Raw genomic sequence first — 13,364 nt, forward strand, 5'->3', positions numbered from 1 at the left:
TGTGCTAGACGTCACAGTGAACACTCCAGATGATTCTCAAGTTATTTTAAAGGTACGCTATCTCATAAAAAATATTATCCAGTGCTTATGACGGTAGGTGGTAACATAAGTCTTGTCATAGATGTTCGATCCAGCTTTAAGAATTATGATGAATATAATCCAATCTTGCAGCATCCAGACCTATGGATAGTTATGTTTGGTTCGACAGTAGATTTTAATATATGTTTGTTTTATGGAAACAGGGAATTTCCACAGACCGTATTCTTGATTTATGCCAATTATTAGCTGTGAATGTGGAGACATGCCATCTAACCAACTATTCTTTATCCCATGAGGTAAGAAAATCAGTAGTTCAGAAGCTCATTAAATAATGGGATTGTTTGACAGGCTGGTGGATTGCAATTGACTGGTTCTGTTCAAGATATCATGTGGTATGACCCTACTTGCATTAACAAGCTAGGTGTTCGTGTCAAGATAGAAATATCCATGTACAATGAAACCGGTTCTATTATTAGCTTGTAAAGCTTAAGTGTGACCATGGAAACATTGGCCATCTTAGTTTTCTTGAAGTATCCATGACTTGGTAAAAACTTGAATTATACCATGTTCATGGCAACATGTTGAGGGATTCATCAAATGTTGCAACCTTAAAGCCCTATGCCCTTACTATTGTAGAAGGTAACCAATAACTCTGCTCCCCCATCTGAACAAGTCAGGGGAGATAGCTAGAAATTTTGTCTTACCTTTCTTTAAAATATAAATGATTTTATCTTGAAAAGGGGTCAAAAATAATGTTAAATCATAATATTAGAAAATTGTTCTCTTGTTTCTTGAAGTGATCTAAACTGAATTTCTACTTGCATACGTGCTTCAAATATATATGCAAAGAAGAATATGCATTGTTTATACTCAAAGTTTGCATAATACTCTATATATGATTTTCATTTATTTTTCCTTTGCAGAGGACTACACTGAAGAGCATGCAGTTGCACACATTAGAAGATTACTGGACATTTTTGCCTGTACAAGATGCTTTGGTTCTTCAGGAAAGCAAGGGGAACCTCGGTCTGGGCAGGGAGGTGGAAAAGAATCAGCTCACTCAATGACAAAGAATGTGGCTGAACAAAACAACGATGTTGCTCTAAAGAAATCTTACCTAGCAATAAAGAAAGAAAAGAAGAAAACAAGGATGGAAAAGACAATAAACCAGAGACCTTTCAAAAAGTTGAAGGTAAGGTTGAGGCTAGTGAAAAAAAAAATGACGGAGAGGAGAACTCAAACCAACATTCTTCTAAGGGTGAAGGAAGAAAGAAATCCTCGAAAGAGGGGAAATCTGAGGCCATTGTAGCTATGGCTGCTGCCAAAGAGGCCACAGATAAAGGGGATATGACAAGAATGTGTCCTCCCTCTAAAATTGGCCAGTTCTATGAATTCTTCTCGTTCTCACATCTCTTGCCTCCTATCCAATGTTAGTATATTGTTCCCTGCAATTTTTTATAATTTGAAAGTAGTAGTTTTCAATCTTGTGTATAATAGAAATATTATGAGAATGCATATATCCCATACAAATATGGATATGATGTTGAAAGATTTTCCATGTACTCTTCAAGCCATCAAACTATGGTTCTTTATTTGATTGTAATGCAAAGATTCCAAAAAATTTTGAACTGTGAAGCATGGCAAACAATGTGCACATTGCCAAATTTAATTTGTTGATTTTCTTTGGAGCTTATGAGTTAGAACTTTGAAGGGAAAAAAAGTGAATTACGAATAGTATTTTAGTGACTAATGACATTGGGATGTACAGTCATAAGGAAGTCCACAAGGAAATCTATTGAAGACAAACTTCCTGGAGATTTTTTTCTATAGACGTGAGCGCTTCTTATCCAATCTTGCACTAATTTTGAGCTTCACCTCCATAATGGCTAGGAACTGAATTGTTTCTTCTGTAGATTTCTTATATTTGTTATGCCATTTCCCCTGATATACAGGTGAAGCTTTGCAATGGAAAGTTGGTGACTGTAACAACATCCACCAAAGGTTTTTATAGTGTTGGAAAGCAGCTTGTTCAAAGTCATGCACTTGTCAACTTGCTACAGCAGTTGAGCAGGGATTTTGCAAATTTCTATAGACGTGAGCACTTCTTATCCAATCTTGCACTAATTTTGAGCTTCACCTCCATAATGGCTAGGAACTGAATTGTTTCTTCTGTAGATTTCTTATATTTCTCATGCCATTTCCCCTGAGGTGAAGCTTTGCAATGGAAAGTTGGTCACTGTAACAACATCCACCAAAGGTTTTTATAGTGTTGGAAAGCAGCTTTTTCAAAGTCATGCACTTGTTAACTTGCTACAGAAGTTGAGCAGGGCTTTTGCAAATGTGAGTATCTTTAAGGTCCAAACTATACTTCTATTGCACCTTATATTATTTAATTGCTTACAAGATGCCTTCTCTCATGTTTAAGAAATTGACATCAGTGTTTAATGTTTGGGCATCGATCTTCTCTTTGTGGGGTCGATCTTCTGAATGTTTTAATTTCCTTCTAGCTATTAAGGATTTAAGAAATTATAATGATTATGGATTTTGAAATAGTTTGTTGTGTTGATAAAAATTGAGGCTTGGACATATTTGTTGTAGACACTTTCTTCATGGGCTACATCAAGTGTTGAAGAGGTTGCTTCAACTGGACTAGGCATTCACTTTTTTCAACTTTATTTAAGTTTATCATTTCCACCCATATGATTGTCTTCCCATGTTTTCTGAGATGTAATTGAGTTCATATCCATCCAATTATATTATAGGCTCCTAAACCAATGGTAAGATCAATTATATTGCGTTGGGTTTACTAAATGTGGATGTATGGGTGGTGTTAAAATTTAGATGTCATTGCTGGTAGGTTTACAAGAATATGTATGTTGTTGCACAACTTGTTATAAGAGCGGAGAGGCTGGTTTTAAGGCAGTTGCACTGACTGTGGACACACCTCGACTTGGGAAGAGGGAGTCTGACATTAGAAATAGGTAGTGAAAATTCATTCTATTTTAGATTTGTTGATAGGACTAGGTAGACACGTGGGATAAATCTTATATTCAGAGTATACTCCTCTTTAACTTTATGAGTTTGTACCCATGTTTTAACACTTTCTCAGCTCTCAACAAAAATCAGAACATTGTGGAATTCTTTTAGGATCAGAAGTGATGCTAGGGTTAGAAAAAGCATTTAGCACCTATAATGTATCAAACTTAAAATAAGTCAGAAGTCTCCATTTTAACTGGGATTCCTCTTTGTTCATCCCTTGTCTGACACTGAGGTATCTAATGTTCTAAAAAGTCTCATTGTGATATCCACTAACAGAAGGCACAGGTCTAAAAATTGTTTAGTTTGAGTTTGTGAGCAGGATGTGAAATGGTTCAATTTGTTTCTGCATGGTTGTTTTTTATTTTTTTTACAAAGATAGCCCTTCAATTGCTTGCATATTATGAGTTTCTTATGGATTCCACAATCTCCCCTGTTTAGCTATTGTACATTCAGCTAATACATAGTCATTTGAAAAAGATGTACCTTCAGCTCTCGTATCTATTTTTTCACCAACTTTATGACTGCAATCAGATTAGATAAACATTGAATAGCTATAATTTTCAATTTTAGTCACCCTGTCTTGGGCAAAACTTTTGAACATTATGGCACCTATTTCATTACAAGCATCAGGGGAATTGACATTATTACAAAGATTTTGGTTGATGTTGTATGTATCAGGTTCTGTCACTGTATATTGGTTGATGTAACAAAGGTGGATCTGAGTACCACTGTGTTGGGATTCAAGATACCAATGCCTATTATGATTTCTCCAACTGCCATGCAAAAGATGGATCATCCCGAAGGTATGCATTAGATTATTGTATTACAGTTAACATCCTATTTTGATGCATATATTTTCTGAAAGTGAATCCATCATCTTTTACAGGAGAGTATGCTACTGCAAGAGCTGCTGGAATTATAATGGTTTGGGCATCGGTCTTCTCTTTGTGGCATTGATCTTCTGAATGTTTTAATTTCCTTCTAGCTATTAAGGATTTAAGAAATTATAATGATTTTGGATGTTGAAATATTTTGTTGTGTTGATAAAAATTGAGGCTTGGACATATTTGTTGTAGACGCTTTCTTCATGGTCTACATCAAGTGTTGAAGAGGTTGCTTCAACTGGACCAGGCATTCGCTTTTTTCAACTTTATGTAAGTTTATCATTTCTACCCATATGATTGTCTTCCCATGTTTTCTGAGATGTAATTGAGTTCATATCCATCCAATTGTATTATAGGCTCCTAAACCAATGGTAAGATCAGTTATTTTAGATTTGCTGACAGGACTAGATAGACACGTGGGATAAATCTTATATTCATAGTATACTCCTCTTTAACGTTATGAGTTTGTACCCATGTTTTAACACTTTCTCAACTCTCAATAAAAATCAGAACATTGTGGAATTCTTTTAGGATCAGAAGCGACGCTAGGGTTAGAAAAAGCATTTAGCACCTATAATGTATCAAACTTAAAATAAGTCAGAAGTTTATCTGGGATTCCTCTTTGTTCATCCCTTGTCTGACACTGAGGTATCTAATGTTCTGAAAAGTCTCATTGTGATATCCACTAACAGAAGGCATGGGTCTAAAAATTGTTTAGTTTGAGTTTGTGAGCAGGATGTGAAATGGTTCAATTTGTTTCTGCATGGTTGTTTTCTCTTTTTTTTACAAAGATAGCCCTTCAATTGCTTGCATATTATGAGTTTCTTATGGATTCCACAATCTCCCCTGTTTAGCTACTGTACCTTCAGCTAATACATAGTCATTTGAAAAAGATGTACCTTCAGCTCCCGTATCTATTTTTTCACCAACTTTATGATTGCAATCAGATTAGATAAGCATTGAATAGCTATAATTTTCAATTTTAGTCAGCCTGTCTTGGGCCAAACTTTTGAACATTATGGAACCTCTTTCATTACAAGCATCAGGGGAATTGACATTATTACAAAGATTTTGGTTGATGTTGTATGTATCAGGTTCTGTCCCTGTATATTGGTTGATGTAACAAAGGTGGATCTAAGTACCACTATGTTGGGATTGAAGATATCAATGCCTATTATGATTGCTCAAACTTCCATGCAAAATATGGCTCATCTCGAAGGTATGAATTAGATTATTGTATTACAGTTAACATCCTATTTTGATGCATATATTTTCTGAAAGTGAATCCATCATCTTTTACAGGAGAGTATGCTACTGCAAGAGCTGCTGGAACTATAATGGTTTGGGCATCGATCTTCTCTTTGTGGGATCGATCTTCTGAATGTTTTAATTTCCTTCTAGCTATTAAGGATTTAAGAAATTATAATGATTTTGGATGTTGAAATAGTTTGTTGTGTTGATAAAAATTGAGGCTTGGACATACTTGTTGTAGACGCTTTCTTCATGGGCTACATCAAGTGTTGAAGAGGTTGCTTCAACTGGACCAGGCATTCGTTTTTTTCAACTTTATGTAAGTTTATCATTTCCACCCATATGATTGTGTTCCCATGTTTTCTGAGATGTAATTGAGTTCATATCCATCCAATTGTATTATAGGCTCCTAAACCAATGGTAAGATTAGTTATTTTAGATTTGCTGACAGGACTAGATAGACACGAGGGATAAATCTTATATTCAGAGTATACTCCTCTTCAACGTTATGAGTTTGTACCCATGTTTTAACACTTTCTCAACTCTCAATAAAAATCAGAACATTGTGGAATTCTTTTAGGATTGGAAGCGACGCTAGGGTTAGAAAAAGCATTTAACACCTATAATGTATCAAACTTAAAATAAGTTAGAAGTCTCCATTTTATCTGGGATTCCTCTTTGTTCATCCCTTGTCTGACACTGAGGTATCTAATGTTCTGAAAAGTCTCATTGTGATATCCACTCATACATGCTAGACAGTAAGGCACACCTCTGTGTTGAGATTTAATTCTGGATCCATAATTGTTTTTGACTTCTATTGATTTTCTTTGTCAAAAATGTAGATTCGCATTGCCTCGAATTGTGCTTGTGCTTCCCCTCAAAAGAGACCATCAATGAAGGAGGTATTGCATTTTCTAGAAAAAAAGCCATCATCCACAACCGATTAACCAATTCTTTCTTCCTATGTAGCATCCTTGCTTTGACATAAGTTGGACAGAGATGAGGACTTGCACCCACATTCCGTATTCAACAGCTCTACTTAGACATTGACATAACTGATATAGACACCTCTATGATTGGGACTCAGACAAACTCTGCTGTCAACTCAGCTGCTTATGAAATCTCCAGAGTCTTCTTAAAAATTTCAATATTTCTACAGTTGAGGATTGTAGAAAAACTCAGGGATCAAACTTAACTCCATGCTTATGAGGCATCCACGTTCTCACAGTTTACTTGCAGCTCATTCTCAGTTTTAATGGGAAGGTGATATATGGTGTATTATTGTTGCAGTGGCAGGGGATGGATTTTAATTGCTGGTTGGACCAAAAGAAATTGATGCAAATCAATATTGAAAATTAGATTTATTGGTTCAGCTATAGTTTGCATATACAAAGAAGAAACTTCTCCTTTTTCAGGTTAGAATATTTATATATACATGTTCATCTCAGCACCAGATGATAATTTATCAAAACCATGAGAATGGTACACAACTTCCTTCATAAGCCTTCTTAGGAAGACCATGAAATAAGACAAGTGACCCTGTGCTTGTATTTGTATCTTATTCTACATAACATCTTCTTACTTAGCTGGAGAAAAATTGGCTGCAGTATTTATATCAGTTTCTGTGGAATGTTTCTACTGTTATATATTGAACAAGTCCATTATACCATATTACTAGATTCTCCAGAGTCTATCCCTGTTTTCTCTTCTTTAGAATATATATCAACCCTGTTGTTTTGTTTCAAGGATATGTTGCAGTTTATTTCATTTCTCTTTTATCTTTAAGATGGATATTTATCTTTTTTATCACCACGTTCTCTGTGGTTCATTTAAATTGGATATTTGTCATTTTGTTCACTGGGTTCTCTGTATTTTGTTATAACTAGTTATTGATAATTTTGCCCACTGAGTTCCCTAAGGTCGAGTATAATGCTTTCCTTGCTTATCAAAGAGTATTTATTCCTTTTCAATTTCAACATTATGGATAACGAAATCTAGTTCTGTGTAATCATTGCAAAAGGGGGTCCATTATGATGTAGGGTTTGAATTATTATTCTCCTCTTGTTGCATGCTAATCTTGATCATCTTGTTCAGCTTCTAAGGTTCTTAGTGGCCTATCCTTATCAGATCCTTTGACCAACACTATATCTCCCTAATCTTGCAGGATGGTCATCAAACTCTCCCTTTTATCGTCCATGGTTGGCCAGGATTAAAATTGCAAAGGGAGTAGCTAGAGGCCTAGCTTATTTACATGAAAGGAAGTTTGTTCATGCAAATATTAAGCCAAGCAACATCCTTCTGGGCTTTGACATGGAGCCATACATAGCAGATTTTGGGCTATAAAAACTACTGGATACTACCAATGTCAAGTATAGTAGCTCTGCTATCCACCTAAGGAACCTTGAAGGTATATTTTCAGGAAGCAAACGCTCGGCTCCCGCGATAGCCTGCAAACAACATTTTAATTTAAAAGAGAATTATCATGGTAAATTGGTATAAGAATATTAGTAGAAAAAATCACCTAGTTATAAGCCTAAATATTGACAAAGGCTAATTCTTCATGTGGCATAATCAATTAGCCATGTTATCTTGCTACACGATGCAAAAAAATGACCCATGGATCCTAATACTTTTTAGGGTTCTTTTTCAATTCAACAGGCTTTTCTTCTTCTTCTTCTTCTTCTTCTTCCTGAGATGGTAAAGATAATGACTTAAGAATGACTCTAAGCTTACTAGATAACCAAATTCTCAACATACCTTGCAATTTCCACACTAGGCACTTACGGATTTTCAAACATCAATGTTTAGATAATAAATAATGGATGGGCATAAAAAAAACATAAACATTAACACCAAAAATAATAATAATCACATGAACCTACTGAGAAAGCGGAAACACATAAGATATCATCTTCACATTTGATACTTTGGAGAAAGGCAATCTTGAGTACCATGATCAAATAAAGAAACACCGGACTGCAGGAGAAGTGAGTGTTAATTTTTAAAATTTTGATATAAACATTGGCTTTCAAGAGAAATTGCAATTAACAATGTACAAATTACTGAATAAATAATTACCAATTAAACTTTTAAGTCACGTTTTAATGGGTTATATGCTTAAAATTCTAGGATTTCAATGCATATTTGTTACACCTCTATTATAGACCAAGACAAATGTAACAAATCAATGTACACTAGTGGATCAATATGATTGTTTTCACATCAGGCTTGATCATTAAAAGGACATTAAGGTTTGTACCTTTTGGGACAATTGCTAGTATAGTTAACATGAGAGAAAATACAAATGACCTAGATCCATTAAAACCTTGAATGTTTGTTCATGAACTCTCCGAATTTGGTATAAAATGTGTATTGTATTTGAAACTTCAATTTTCCATTAAATTAATGGGACATGAATTCCCACAAAGGAGTTTAGAAATGTGCAATTAAGTTGAGCTTTCATCTTGTCATTCAATTGATGGACACTCAATATTAAATATAAGATAAATATATAGGAGTAGCATGTGAGTGTCAGTTTTATAAAGAAGATTCTTTTTATTATTAATAAAAATATAGATAGTTAGTTTCATTTTAAAGGGTTATAAATATGAGTTATAAATACAAGACTTAAAAGGTTGTAAATATGAGTTATTAATTGTTTTTACTCAAAACCTGATAAATAGCAATTTAGCAATTTCTTTTTAATTGAGTGACTCTAATTCATGTTTCTTTAGGTTGAAGGTAAAGCCACTAAAGTGGAAAAAATTGTGATGCCAATAATTAGAGGGATTGTCATCATGGGGTGATAACAAATTTAATATTCCAAGAAAAGGAGGTAGTAGTAGATTCTAAATAAATTAGAAATGAAACAACATAAATGTTTGCAACAAATTTAGAGAGATCCACCTTGTTGAATAATGCACACACTACATGGATAATGGATTTCCACACTTTATGCCTTACTGCGTTTTCTTTGCACCATCTGGTGTAAATGCTAGTTTATTTAAACAATTGATTTTTTTAGTAGATAATCATTCACATGGATTTGAACCAGTAACCTATGGCAAAGAGTGCTTAACAATACACCCATTCACAATCAACCAAAAACTCAATAAACTTATTTACTCAATTAATTAACATTTATATATTTATATATTTATTTTACACAATAACTCCGTCGCCCTCTCATTCATCATTACGAAAAATACATTTGGAATTGGGATGGCTTTACCTATTAGTAAAAGTATGTAGGAAAACATTTTGGCGAGGTAATAAAAGAAAACAGTTAGGTGATAGGTGAGAAATGGATATTTTAACTATTTATCCTAGTGTTATAATAAATTAATGGTCAATAAATTATTTTATTTATATGTTTTATAATTGTGTTAGGTGATAGGTGACAAATGGATATTTTAACTATTTATCGTAGTGTTATAATAAATTAATTGTCAATAAATTATTTTATTAATGTGTTTTATAATTGTGTTATTTATATGTTTTATAATTGTGTTAGAAAGAGTTTTATAGTTTATTCCTACGACCGAGATGTTATTTCATACCATAATTTTAAAAATAAATAAATTAATATTTATATTAAGAAATTAAAATATAATAATAAAAAAATAGATAAGGTTTTTCTAAATAAAATATTTTAATTTTAGTTTTAATTTAACAACCAATTTATATAAACAATAAAATAATTAAATATAAAAAAGTAATATTACTCCTTAATATGGAGTTTATATATATATAACCTATATATATATATATATATATATATATATATATATATATATATATATATATAGTTGCATGGGAGTATAGTCTATGTTAAAAAAATAACAAAAAGATATTAAATTACAAAATGTTTAATTTAAGTTATATTTGAATTTATATGAATTGAATCTTTACAATCTTATTTTAACGATTTTGTGTAGTTGATTTATACAGAGAGGACCATGAGTAATATAAGAACTGCTCATAAAATTATTATGATATGCTAGTGAAGCATTGCACCCAAATCCATGGATAACCAGTGTTATTCAAAATTGATTACAATGTTGTACTATTCAAAGGTTTAGTTGTTTCATATTTGTTTCTTACATTTCTTGCAAATTAAACACTGAAAAATCAATTGTGTTTCTTTTAAGTAATCAATTGTGCTACAAGTATGCCTACTTCTATGATATGTATTTTATTATATTACATGAAGACAATTTTGTCTTAGTTCCATCAAATTATAAGAGTTTGTATCTTTTTTATTAATTAAATAAAATATTTCTTATAACCAATGTAGATCCATCTTAACATTATTTCTAGAAAGGTCATGAGGGATCAAGATCCGAGTTAAGATAGATCTAACATGACTAAATTAATAAAACTTTATAGACATACAATTTTTTAATATTTTTTATTATGTTATATTGAATAAATTTGATATAAAATTTGTAAACTATTAATTAACGGTAAAACAAAGTATATGAAAAATACATTAAGTGGATTTTCTCCTAGAATAAATCAACCCTATTTTGGAACAGTAATAGTATAAGATAGAACAAAGTAATAATAATCAACGTGTTTGAATTTGGTATTTAAGGATTTCTATCATTAACTAACGAACACATTAAATACATTAAGGTATATAAAAAAAAAATTATTCAAACAACAACAGAAAAATAAATAAATAAATACATGTATAAATAAATACATAATGTAAATAAATTTATTTTAAAAAGTTTATTATCTTAATGATGAATATTTTCATCATAAATTAAATTAATAAAAACTAAAAATAAAACTTTTGATCATGAATGAAAATTTCAAACAACACATAAATATATTTGAATTTGTAAAAATACTACATAATTTAGTTTTCATTTTATTGAAAAATTTAGTTACACAACCATAAAATGGTATCATTGTGTATTGTGTAGAATATTGTACAAACTCAACCTTTGAAAGAAAGGGTTAGTTGCGCAACAGTAACATTATATCACTCTGTAGAACACTATAGAAACTCAACTTTTGGAAGAAAGGAGTCAGAATAAGTAGACCAAACAGGATTGAGGAGGTTTTTGATTTCATGAAATAATAAAAATTATACTTTCTATTTTTCTTCTTCCACACCAATGTTCCAGTTTCAAAATTTAATAGGCACGGAAACTTCAATTACCGTTATTGTGAACCAACGTTAGTTAGAGATACACTTAAATATAATTTTAAGGATTTTTATACTTTCCAAGTTTCTTCTTCCGCATGAGTTTTCTAGTTTTGAATTATAAAAAATAAACAAAGTTCAATTACAATTATTCCAAACAAACTTCAAATACAGATACACTGAAAAATTGAAAATAATTGTATATTTCCCATCTTTATTCTCCCAATTTATAATTATAATAGACAAACAAACTTAAATTACCATCATTTCGAACAAACTTCAATTATAAATACACTTAAATTGAATTTAAGGAATGTTATACTTTCCTCGTTTCTTCTTCCACATGAATGTTCCAGTTTGAAATTATAATAGAAAAAAAATTCAATTACCATTATTCCGAACAACTTCAAATACAAATACACTAAAATTGAATTTAAAAAAGATATATAATCTCACTAATTCTTGAATAATTTATTTGAGTATATGCAAGACTTACCTCTATTGTTTAACATGAACATCTCATAGGTCCTTTCATCATATTCAAACCGCTCCATCTGTGAGACATGCGATGAAATCATGGAAGCATTTAATCTCATATTTTACAAATATTGTCTAAAAAGGATGTTGTTAGTATTGATCCCAAGTGGAGACCATGGAATAGAAATAGCCAGTAAGAGTCTTGCAAATATCTCATTGCGACGAAAAATTGACTTCTAAGATTAAAAACGTGCCAACCGTAATTGTTTCTATCGAGGGTAAGTGCTCAACATATGAATTGGAGACTCTTGTTTAAGACATTAACCTCACATATTATTTGAGCAACATATGTGTTTAAGTGCCAACGCCTTTCATCACAGAAATCAATTATGCTCAGGCTCATTGGATACATTCATCTGCAAATTAGTTTGTCATGGCCATAGGGAGTGACAATGTGACATTCTGTACCATGTACCATTGATCTCCTCAAATTCATTCGCCTCTTCTCCATCTAATTTGGACAAGATTATTAAAAGATAATGATATACCCTGGAAATTACTTCATAATGCACAATGCCTATGTTTTCTAGTGTTATTGTTCATTTCATTTGGTAATTGTATTGTAGAAACATATCTAAACTTGTTCAATTCGAAAACTCTCCGATCTCGTTCATGTGCAATACAAACCATGCCTCTACAATTTGCAATGTTGAATTTCCAGTACACAACTGACTCATTTGGAAAAAAATCTCTCAACCTCTCTCTATTTCACCCTAATATTGTGTATTTAATTTATGTGCTTATAAATCTCTTCAACCCTTCCATAGAAACAATGGTTAACAAAGACATGTTAATGATGATATAAAATGCATATTCAATATCTCCATGCCAACAGTTTACTAGATTTCCGCCATCATCCTTACAAGCTGATATCTATCCTTCACATGTGAAAGGAATTAGGTGGGTTTGGTTATAAATGGCAAATACGAATTTTTCCATTACAACCAATTCTATAACCATGCCATTTGTGATTCCCAAATCTGCTAAATCACCGCCATCGTCCTTACAAGCCGATATCTATCCTTCACATGTGAAAGGAATTAGGTGGGTTTGGTTACAAATGGCAAATATGAATTTTTCCATTACAACCAATTCTATAACCATGCCATTTGTGATTCCCAAATCTGCTAAATCAAGATCATTAGACCCAAACTCACAAAAAAGATAATATCTAAAAATATTTCCTCTGCTAAATTGTATATTTCCTGTGTTGTCTACCACTCGGAGCTACAGGTACTTGTATAAAATTTTCATATGATGGGGATTCATAGTTTTGGAGGAATCAAAGAAATGCCAAAGATACCTCTCGATATATATTTCAGTTTTACATTGGAGGATAAGAGGAAACGATCATCATAACGACACTCCTCATCCCAGCCTTAACCCTAACCCTACACATCGGATAACACATCCATTTACCAACCATTGAAATTTAATTTAAAGTTTACATGGTTTTA

This window comes from Pinus tabuliformis, chromosome 3_1 (genome assembly GCF_031772625.1).
Source record: "Pinus tabuliformis cultivar Carrire ecotype Pingquan chromosome 3_1, CPIR1, whole genome shotgun sequence".
Lineage (NCBI taxonomy): Eukaryota > Viridiplantae > Streptophyta > Pinopsida > Pinales > Pinaceae > Pinus > Pinus tabuliformis.